Raw genomic sequence first — 11,005 nt, forward strand, 5'->3', positions numbered from 1 at the left:
TTAGCTAATTCAAATCTCTTGACCCGGCCGTGCGGGAAAAACTGAAATGAAAGCTGTTTAAAGTCGAACGTCTACTCAAAACAGAAGTTCTGTGTCGTTGCAATGTCAAAGGTCATTTACTACTGACCCTATCCGAATATAAAGTGTGTTTTGAGAACAATCCATCATTTTCAGAAGGTTTGAGACATGTCCGGTAACAGGGGTCAGTTTATGCGTTCGCTTTCTGATCATTATGTAATTATTGAAATTATTGAAATATTATATCATCGCTTACCAGAAATAGCAGTGGCCAATTATTGACTTTAATGACCAATTAAGCAAATCGCAGTGCTCAAGCCGTGGTATCACTGTCAATTATTATCTATGGGTTGCAAACGACGTGACCAGCTGGTTTATGTGCGCTTGAGGTGCGGTTAACAGCAACCAGTACTATGAATCACTGTTTCTTAAACCTAGATCTCGCAAAGTTAACATTGTGACTGCAATTTTTTTTGTGGTTATAGCCTACGTACCATAGACGCCAGACTTAGATTTCTGGAGTAAATATTACTTCGGTGCAGGAACTTTGGGCAATGATTTGAAGACGGCTATTTGTCATGTGTCAATTATTGACCTAATATTCGGACATCATTCTGTCATATTCACTATTTTCTGATGAACCAGGACCTGGACATTCTCAATACAAACCTCACACGTCTGAATATAACTATGTTACGTGTTAAAACTTTCGTTTGCGACACATATCCTTCCTATACGATCACGTGGAAGTAAGATATTATTGGTCAGGAGACTAATCGGGACAAAGAGAGGTTGACCTCACACATCATATACTACACTGTGTGTGGGATTTATCATCCAATGAAACATTTACGTATGCTCGAAATCTAGGATAATGAAAAATCCTAGCTAGAGAGAAAATTCTGCCAAACATGCATGCACGGTCCCTTCACATCCTGCCCTTTAGGGGAGAACCATTTGATTTTTTTTTTTTTTTTGGGGGGGGGGTATGGAGGAAATGGGTATGGGAGCAAATTTTTTTTTCCTGTCACAGTGACAGCAATTTTTTTTTTCTACTGTCAGAGCTGCATCAATTTTTTTTTTTTTCAAATGGAGTAGCAATGCAATTTTTTTTTCCTTTGTCATCAAGTTTGTGATGCGTTGTATATAAGGGAGCCGTCATTATTTACGCCTGAAACTCAGAAATTTCAGTGACACCCCCCCCCCGTCAACCATGATGAATTTGAGTAACTCCCCTCTCTAACTCTGAAATTTTGACTGAACCCCCCCCCCCCCACTTAGAAAAGTTAAATACAAATACATGTATTTGTAAAATTTACAAAATACAGCAATTTAACAGTAAAGACCTTTCAAATCCTGATGTACTCTGCTAGACTATCATCAGTTATCTCATGATGGTTCAAAAAAGGTGAACCCATCAAAATGAAATTGCAAGTCACAATAAAATAAAGATATAGAAGCTCACGCAGTATCTAACCATATAGTATATTGTTTAATTTGGATGGGTATTATGACAAGGTTTTCACTAGGATATCTGACCGGGCAGAATTTTAAAGTATAGGGAGAGAACACGTGAGAAGCTTAGGGGGAAAGTGTCACAGGGGCTTTCCCCTATCTTGCATGCAAAGTTTAAGATATTGATGTGTGCAATGGTGCAGTCTGGTGCGATCTGAGAGGTGTTTTTTAATTTTTTTACCAAGTGAAACTGTTAGAACACCCCAAGGGGGAGAGCAATTTTGGGAAATTGATGTGTTTAATGGTGCAATCTGAGAGGAGTTTCAGGTTATTTTGCATTTGGTAAAACTGTTTGAAAATGACATTGAACACTGCAATATTTTTTTACATTTTATGCATGATCAGTGTTTGTGTCACAATATTCAACAACCAAACAATGACAATACAATTTGTGAAAAACAGTTCTGTTTGCCAGAGACTTAAGATAAATAAATATACAGGAACGGGAAAATTTGTGACCTTCTTGTGTCATTTCTCCAGCTGCCAGCTTCTAATGAAAAGCATGAATATGGTATGTTTAACTGTCAAAATGGTCATTGAACTGAGGTAAATGAAAACATGTTTCTGTGATAATAAAGGATGAATTCACAACAGTTCAGTTTTGTCCTAGATCCTGTGAAAATTTTGAGAAATTGATGTGCGCCACGGTGCAGTGTAGTGCAATCCGAAAGGTATTTTAAATTTGTCTTTTACCAGTAACACTGTTAGAAGAGCCAAGGGGGGGGGGTGAGAGAGCACGAGAGGGGGTGCCCCCCTCTCGCATTGAAAATTTTGAGAAATGGATGTGTGCAATGGTGCAATCTGAGATGTGTTTCAATTTATTTCGCCAAAATAAATTGAGTAACCCGTCCCCCTTCTTCCTCTCCATATTTTGAGTAACGCCCCCTGAAGTTTTCAATTTTTTAGTGACCCTCTCCCTTGTATTTCATTACATTTGTTGTTCCTCAATTTTTCATTGTCAACTTGTACATCTTCCTAATATATTTATATTGAGAGAATACTATATTGATTTTAATACTAGTTTATTGACTCCTGTCTTGTGTTTTAAAATTTTCACAATTTACAGAAGTCAAAAAGTCCCCTTTACACTGTAAAAATAGCGGACGCCAGACGCGTCTTTACGCGTTCAAAATGTAGATGTCGGTGTTCAAATTTGAACGGCTAGTGTTCATATTGTTAACACTAGTGTTTATATTATTAACAATGATGTTCTAAACCTGAACACGTAGTGTTAACAACCATTTCCTTCAAGTGTTCAAAAACTCAGCATGACAGAAATTATGCAATACTGTAAAACAATTAACAATCTTTACCATTTTTTACTCTACTATGGCTATATTAAATTTACTATTGCATCGCTGTTAGGCAAACGTACACGGATTTTGATGTAACGAATTTCACACTAAGTGAAAATTATCTCCGGTCTAAAACTACTGAAAGCATGTTTTTTCTAAAAAAGAAAGTATACAAAATAATTTTACACGTTTATTACGGGTTGAAATTTGGAAATTTGGAAAAGAAAATCAGATAACCACCATGAACGTTTTAATTTTAACATCGGCGTGCAAGAGGCGTTCTACTCCTTAACACTTGGTGTTCAAGTTTGGTGCCTATTCTTATCCCGTCATGCATCAAAACGGAAGTTGCGACATTTTTCTTGTAAACGCACGCTGAAGTTGTGATCGTGCGGAAGCAAGACCAGAAAGGGTAAGTTTTCTCTCCAAAATAGTAAAAGGTGTTGAATTTTGAAGCATCTGTATTATTATCCTTTGAAATTATTTGTGTAGTACTTTGGAATAGCTAAAATACATGAAGACACCTTTTTTCTTTCAGTAGCTTGTATACCATACACTAGTTGTAAATACGCAGAGGTGTTTTGGGCCATGGGGTATCGATCGCAGTCGGGTCAAGGGTCATCACCGCAAAATTGTGGCGATGACCCTTGACCCGAGCGCGATCGATATGCCACACACCGCTGCGTAATCACAGCTAACACGTCTTTTAGTAATCACAATCGCATATAAAACATTAGTTAAATATCGCAGAGTGTACACTCTATTGTTTCAGCACACGAGAGTTGGCCTTTCTTTTACTTTTCATCAGTTGATGACAAGAAGAAGCCAATATATTGTAACAGTATCGAAAAGAGGCACTGTATGCCAAAGTCACCCCTTTTCCTTAACCTAATAAAGGCCACCTTGTCTTTCATTTAAAGTCTCATGTCGCCATATTACCTATTGTTGCATTATTTTCAGGATGTGAAAAGTTGGATTTACCTGGTAATCGAAGAGTTATTACAGAAGCTGATGGTATAGAAATTGAAGAAGACGAGTGTAGAGGTAGCTGTCTGGGAACAAGCTTGAAATCTCAGTTCATCTCTAATGTAGATTTAAACTTCAGAGGGTCAGTAACTGAAATTTGATAAGTTTCTGTATCTTTGTTCTGAATTTATCTAAGCTTTGGTAGAACGCTATGATCAACTAAATGTTACTGGAGAATAAGCTTTCAAATACGTGTAGTCTCCCTTAACAGATGCAATGGTGGAATGAAGAATTAAAGCAGAAAGCGACTGAAAATTCTGCGTGAAAAATGTACACTCTGAATTTCTTAATTTTCTGAAATTTTCATTCTGAATTTTCTGTCGCTTTCTGCTTCAATTCTTCATTGCACCCTTGCATCTGATGAAGGAGACTTCACGTCTTTGAAGGCTTATGCTCCAGTAGCATTTAGTTGATCATAGCCTGCTACCAAATCTTAGATTATTTTGTATTGTAGATCAACACGTCTTTTGTTCTCGATTTGTTTCTGTTTTTTAGCTTTTCTTTCAGCGACGCAGAGCTTATCTAATGGGTGAATGTGAGACATCGTCCTCAAATTTTTACATCCCAAGCTTTTTCTTCAAAACGGCCAGTACGATTCCTTTAATATTTGGAGTATAGGTTTCCAGAGATTACCCTAATCATATATGTTCAAATTATGGTGAAATACGCAAATTTGTACTTTTGAGGCGAATTTTGCTTTTTTGCAAAAATCTTCTTCTCTCTTACTGGTGGTTCGACGTCTTCATTATTTGGTAACCATACATGTCCCTAAGAATGACCTTCGATAAATTTGTGCTAGTTGTGATAAAATATTCAAATTTTTATTTTACATGGCAATTTTTTTCGTTTTTGGTCAAAAAATCTTTAAAAATCTTCTTCAAAACTACTTAATGAACAGCTTTGATATTTTTAACATAAATCTCTGCGGATAGCTTTTTCAGATTGTTCAAATTATGCAGAAATATGCAAATTTGTATTTTTGCGACATAAAAGACATTTCAGACATTTTTAAGACATAGGGAATTATCAGAATGTGATAATTATATTCAAGTTATGATGAAATCTGTAAGTTTTTATTTTGGGGTCAATTTTTACCATTTTTGGACAAAAAAATTGTATCTTAAAAATTACCCGTCAGGTAGCTTTGATATTTGCTACATTTGTGTTTTGGGATGATCTCATTTTGACATGTCCAAATCATCGTGAAATCTTCAATTGTGTATTTTTTGCAGTGTTTTTCTCTGACAAACTTTACAAAGTGGCCATGTTTATTTTCCAATTTTACACTAAATAATTGTATTTTAGTCAAGTAAATTTTGTAAATTTTTAGAATAAAATAAATGAACTGAATATCAGTGGTCCGTTATGTTATATCCAGGCTTGAACACCCCCTGAACGCCAAAAGTTAATGTGTTCAACAAGTGCATATCATGTGTTCAATCCTTTAACACACTTATCGTTGAACGGCGTCCATGCGTTCAAAAGTGTTACAGCCCTTTGAACGCGTAAATGCGTTCAAATTTTTGAACACATTTCATGTGCTACGTGTGTTCAGATATGGAACACCATGTGTTCAATATAATGTCTGATGAACACATAGTGTTCAAATTCTGCACACGTGAGTTCAAAAATTGAACGTTGGTTGAACACGTAGTGTTAAATTTCTGAACGTCTAGAGGCGTTCAAAAAGTGTTACAAAAAGGCGTTTAATTGGTGTTCTATCCTTGAACACTTAACTTTACAGTGTAGATAGTGCCTATGCCATCGAGATATTGCAACAGAAATCCTGAAATATGATTTCTTGGGTCAGGAAAGGGAAGGAAAACATTGAGTGCACTGAGGTGTAAGTAGACCTATGTAGTGCATGCTTATATCATAAGTGCTGGGAAAAAAACATAAGAATTGCTTGTGGTAAAAACATTTGCGCCGCCTACACTGTAAAGTTAAGTGTTAAAGGATAGAACACCAATTAAATGCCTTTTTGTAACACTTTTTGAACGCGTCTAGACGTTCAGAAATTTAACACTACGTGTTCAACCAATGTTCAATTTTTTAACACACGTGTGCAGATTTTGAACACTTCGTGTTCATCAGACATTATATTGAACACCATGTGTTCCATATCTGAACATACGTTGCACATGAAATGCGTTCAAAAAATTGAACGCATTTACGCGTTCAAAGGGCTGTAACACTTTTTGAACGCATGGACGCCGTTCAACGATAAGTGTGTTAAAGGTTAGAACACATGATATGCACTTGTTGAACACCTTTAATTTTGCGCGTTCACGGGGTGTTCAAGCCTGGAAATAACAAAACAGACCACTTATATTCAGTAAAATTATTTTATTTAAAAATACACAAAAATTCCTTTAGTAAAATACAATTATTTAGTGTCAATCGGGCACTTAAACACCGTTTTCCTCTGACAAACTTTACAAAGTGGCCATATGGCCACTTTGTAAAGTTTGTCAGAGGAAAACACCAACGCTACACTGTAAAGTTAAGTGTTAAAGGATAGAACACCAATTAAACGCCTTTTTGTAACACTTTTTGAACGCGTCTAGACGTTCAGAAATTTAACACTACGTGTTCAACCAACGTTCAATTTTTTAACACACGTGTGCAGATTTTGAACGCTACGTGTTCATTAGACATTATATTGAACACCACAGTGTTCCATATCTGAACACACGTTGCACATGAAATGTGTTCAAAAAATTGAACGCATTTACGCGTTCAAAGGGCTGTAACACTTTTTGAACGCATGGACGCCGTTCAACGATAAGTGTGTTAAAGGCTAGAACACATAATGCGCGCTTGTTGAACACCTTTAATTTTGGGCGTTCAGGGGTGTTCAAGCCTTGAAATAACATTACAGACCACTGATATACAGTAAAATTATTTTATTCTAAAAATACACAAAACATTTCTAGAGTAAATACAATAATTTACTGTAAAGTGGGCAAATAAACATTGCCAATTTGTATGTAAAGTTTGTCATAGGAAACTACCAACGGTGTTAACACCCTCCTATCAAAAGCAAAAGCAATAAAAATCCCCATGAACACTGTAGATCGTTTTAAAAAATATGAACAAAGTAATGACAAAACAGGTTTTACTTAAATATTGTGGATTACGTTTTAAGGTTCATACTTGTTTAAAATGTACAAAAAATCATCCGAAAAAGCTCAAAATTTGGCTTACTTATTGTGTTGAAAACACATATATGTATGGAATGCATACTTCATTGTTAGAAGATGGTTTCTTAAAGACATTTCCTCTTGTATAGACAATTGTAAATTTTGAAGAAAAAAAGTTAGTCAAGGCTTCTCTAGTGCACATGGTATATAGTTGCCCACATTAAAGTAAACACAACATGTCAAGTTGTCAAAGTGTCACAGTAAGGCACAACATGCATAAAGTGGGGAAAATTGGTCCTTGGCAGGGTAAAACCTTTTTCCTTGTCCAACAAAGTCCTTCATAAACAAAAAGGTTTGTTTGTTTGCAATATCTTTAAATAAACAATGAAATAGATCGGTGACATTTCAAAAATCTACTTCTCAGAAATTAAAAACATATTCGTAAAGACCTTTCAAATTCTGGTGTACCTTGCTATTAATTTTTATACAAATGTTTTTACCAAAAATTGTAAAATTCACCCTTAAAATAAAAAAATGTAGATTTCATCATAACGTATATATATCACATCCTGGTAATCCCTCATATCTTAAAAATGTCTGAAATGTCTTTAATTTCTCAAAAATACAAAGTTCCGAATTTCTGCATAATTTGAACAATCTTAAAAAGGCTATCAGTAGAGATCTATGTGTCAAATATCAAAGCTGTTCAATCAGTAGTTTTGAAGAAGATTTTTAAAGATTCTTAGACCAAAAATAACGAAAATTGCCATGAAATATACAAATTTGAATATTTCATCACAACTATCAAAAATTTGACTAGGGTCATTCTTAGGGACATGTTTACCAAATATTGAAGACGTCAGTAAAAGAGAATAAGATTTTTGCCAAAAATAGCAAAATTAGCCTCAAAAATATAAATTTGCATAGTTCATCATAATTTGTACATATGTGATAAGGGTAATCCCTGGGGACCTGTAATCCAAATATTAAAGGATTCGTACAGGCTGTTTTGAAGAAAAACTTTGGGATGTACAAATTTGAGGGCAATGCTACACATCCACCTATTTAGCTGACGGCAAAGCTAAAAACCAGTTGCTAAGAACAAGAGACGTGTTGAGCTACAATACAAAATTCTCTTAGGTTTGATAGCATGCTATGATCAACTAAATGTTAAAAGGGCATAAGCTTCCAAAGACGTGAAGTCTCCTCTATCAGATGCAAGGGGAAATGAAGATTGAAGCAGAAAGTGACAGAAAATTCAGAGTGAAAATTTCAGAAAATTCAGTAATTCTGTCAGAGTGGACATTTTATTACTCTGATTTTTCTGTCGCTTTCAGCTTTAATTTTTCATTCCACCCTTGCATCTGATAAAGGAGACTACACGTCTGTGAAAGCTTGTCCTCCGGCAACATTTAGTTGATCATAGCATGCTACCAAAGCTTACAGAAAAAAATTCAGAAACTTATCAAAATTCAGTTACTGACCCTCGGAAGTTTAAATCTACATTAGAGATGAACTGAGCTTCTCAAGCTTGTTTCCAGACAGCTACCTGTACACTAATCTTCTTCATTATCTGTACCGCCAGCTTCTGTAACAACTCTTCGAGTTTCAGTTATATCCAACTTTTTACATCCTGAAAAAAATGCAATAATAGGTAATATGGCGAGATGAGACTTTCTAATGAAAGACAAGGTGCTGATTAGGTTAAGGAAAACGGGATACTTTCATATACAGTGCCTCTTTTCAATACAATTACAAAATATTGGCTTCTTCTTGTCATCAACTGATTAAAATAAAAAAGCCAAAGTCTCATACGCTGAAACAATACATTGCATACTCTACGGTGTTTAATTGATGTTTTACATGCGATTGTCTGTACTAAAAGACATGTGTCAGCTGTGATTACGCAGCGGTACTATGCAAGGCGTATCGATCGCGCTCAGGTCAAGGGTTATCTCTACAGTTGTGTTGCAATGACCCTTGACCCGAGTGAGATCGATCGATAGGCCATGGCCAAAGTACCACTGCGTATTCACAGCTTGTTGTTTGTATACCAGCCACTAAAAGAAAAAAAGGTTTCTTCACGTAGTTAAGCCATTTCAAAGTACAATACGATTAATTTCGAAGGATATTAATACAGATGCTTCAAAATCTAATACCTTTAACTATTTTGGAGAGAAAACTTACCCTTTCTGGTCTTGCTTCAGCACGATCACGACTTCAGGGTGCGCTTACAAGAAAAATGTCGCAACTTCCGTTTTGATGCATCATGGGATAGGAAAAAGCACCAAACTTGAACACCAAGTGTTTAGAAATAGAACGCCTCTTGCACGCCGATGTTAAAATTAAAACGTTCATGGTGGTTTTCTGATTTTCTTTTCAAATTTTCAAAATTTCAACACGTAATAAACGTATAAAATTATTTTGTATACTTTCTTTTTTAGAAAAAACATGCTTTCAGCAATTTTAGAAAGGAAATATTTTTTCAGTTAGTGGAAATTCTGTACACCAAAATCCGTGTATGTTTGCCGGACAGCGAGGCAGTAGTAAATTTAATATAGCCATTGTAAAGTAAAAAAACCCAAAAGATTGGTAATTGTTTCACAGTATTGTAAAATTTCTGTGATGCTGAGTTTTTGAACACTTGAAGGAGATGGTTGTTAACACTACGTGTTCAGGTTTAGAACACCATTGTTAATAATATGAACACTAGTGTTAACAATATGAACACTAGCCGTTCAAATTTGAACACCGACACGTACATTTTGAACGCGTAAAGACGCGTCTAGCGTCCGCTACTTTTACAGTGTATGGCGGCGCGCCGGCAAAGAATACATGAGAATAGGGTTTCCAAATTTTGCTAATTTCTGGTGCATTGTGACAATTTTTTTTTTCACTTCTGTCTGTTATGACAATTTTTTTTTCTCAGGCCATGGCAGGATCAATTTTTTTTTCTTCTATCTCACCTGGCGACAATTTTTTTTTCTCTCAAAATCCTCCATATCCCCCCCGAAATCAAATGGTGTTCCCCTTATTTGCTACTTTTTCACGATACAGGCCCATGTTGTTACAATGTCCCTTACTGTCAACATTTACGACCTTAGCAAGTAAAACCCATTAGGGGCCCCTATTTGTGGGGGGATTCTCTATCGTTACACGCGTCCACGAAACCATCATTTGGTAGGGTGAAAAACGGCACTATAAGGTCAAATTAAACGCATAGTAGTTGTAAAACTGGTTGATTTTCTACCATGTGCTATTAATTGTCTCAGTATGGCATCTTTAGAAGGGTTATAGAGCAGGATTTACTGCTTAGAAAAATACTCTACAAGGGAAAACCTTAAATATTCAATTCTTTTTGTAGTTCTCATCATTGGAATCACCTGTACACGATAAAAGCTGCCTTCATTTTCCTAAATCACCTGCCACAAGGCAGACGGCCAAGAAATCATTGCAAACGCCAACGTTGTGAAACACACTTAACATCATGATAAGATAAGATGTGACGCCCACAAAGTCATCCCAAATACCGACGTTGTCAAACAAGTAACATCAGATACGCGAGGGGCGAGCTGTATTCCATTACATACACCAAGTTAATTAAGGTAGCATGCACATCGAAAGTGAAAGACTTAAACTTTTGCTCTTTCTTTCCTCAGGGGATCTTTCGATCATTCTCTTTCAAAATCAAGAATAAAAATAGGGGGTCAGCTTGCAAATTTTGGTACTAGAGAAACAAATTACCCAAGATTTACCGATATTAGAAATTCAAAATGGCCGCCATCCCTGTGTTAACTCTATGGAGAAAAATAGAAATTTTCGAATTTCGAAAAACTAAGTCGGTAAAAGTTTTCTTTCACCAAGAACTTTAAAATGAACCCCCACATGTGGTATATCAGAAGAGAATTGTAAACGTTTGAGAGTCCGAATGTCTGTCCCCGAGGTGCGTTCTACCTTGAGCAACAGCTTCACGATGTAAGGTTCCAGAGTTATAAAACCATCATCGTG

Source organism: Ptychodera flava, chromosome 2 (genome assembly GCF_041260155.1).
Source record: "Ptychodera flava strain L36383 chromosome 2, AS_Pfla_20210202, whole genome shotgun sequence".
Lineage (NCBI taxonomy): Eukaryota > Metazoa > Hemichordata > Enteropneusta > Ptychoderidae > Ptychodera > Ptychodera flava.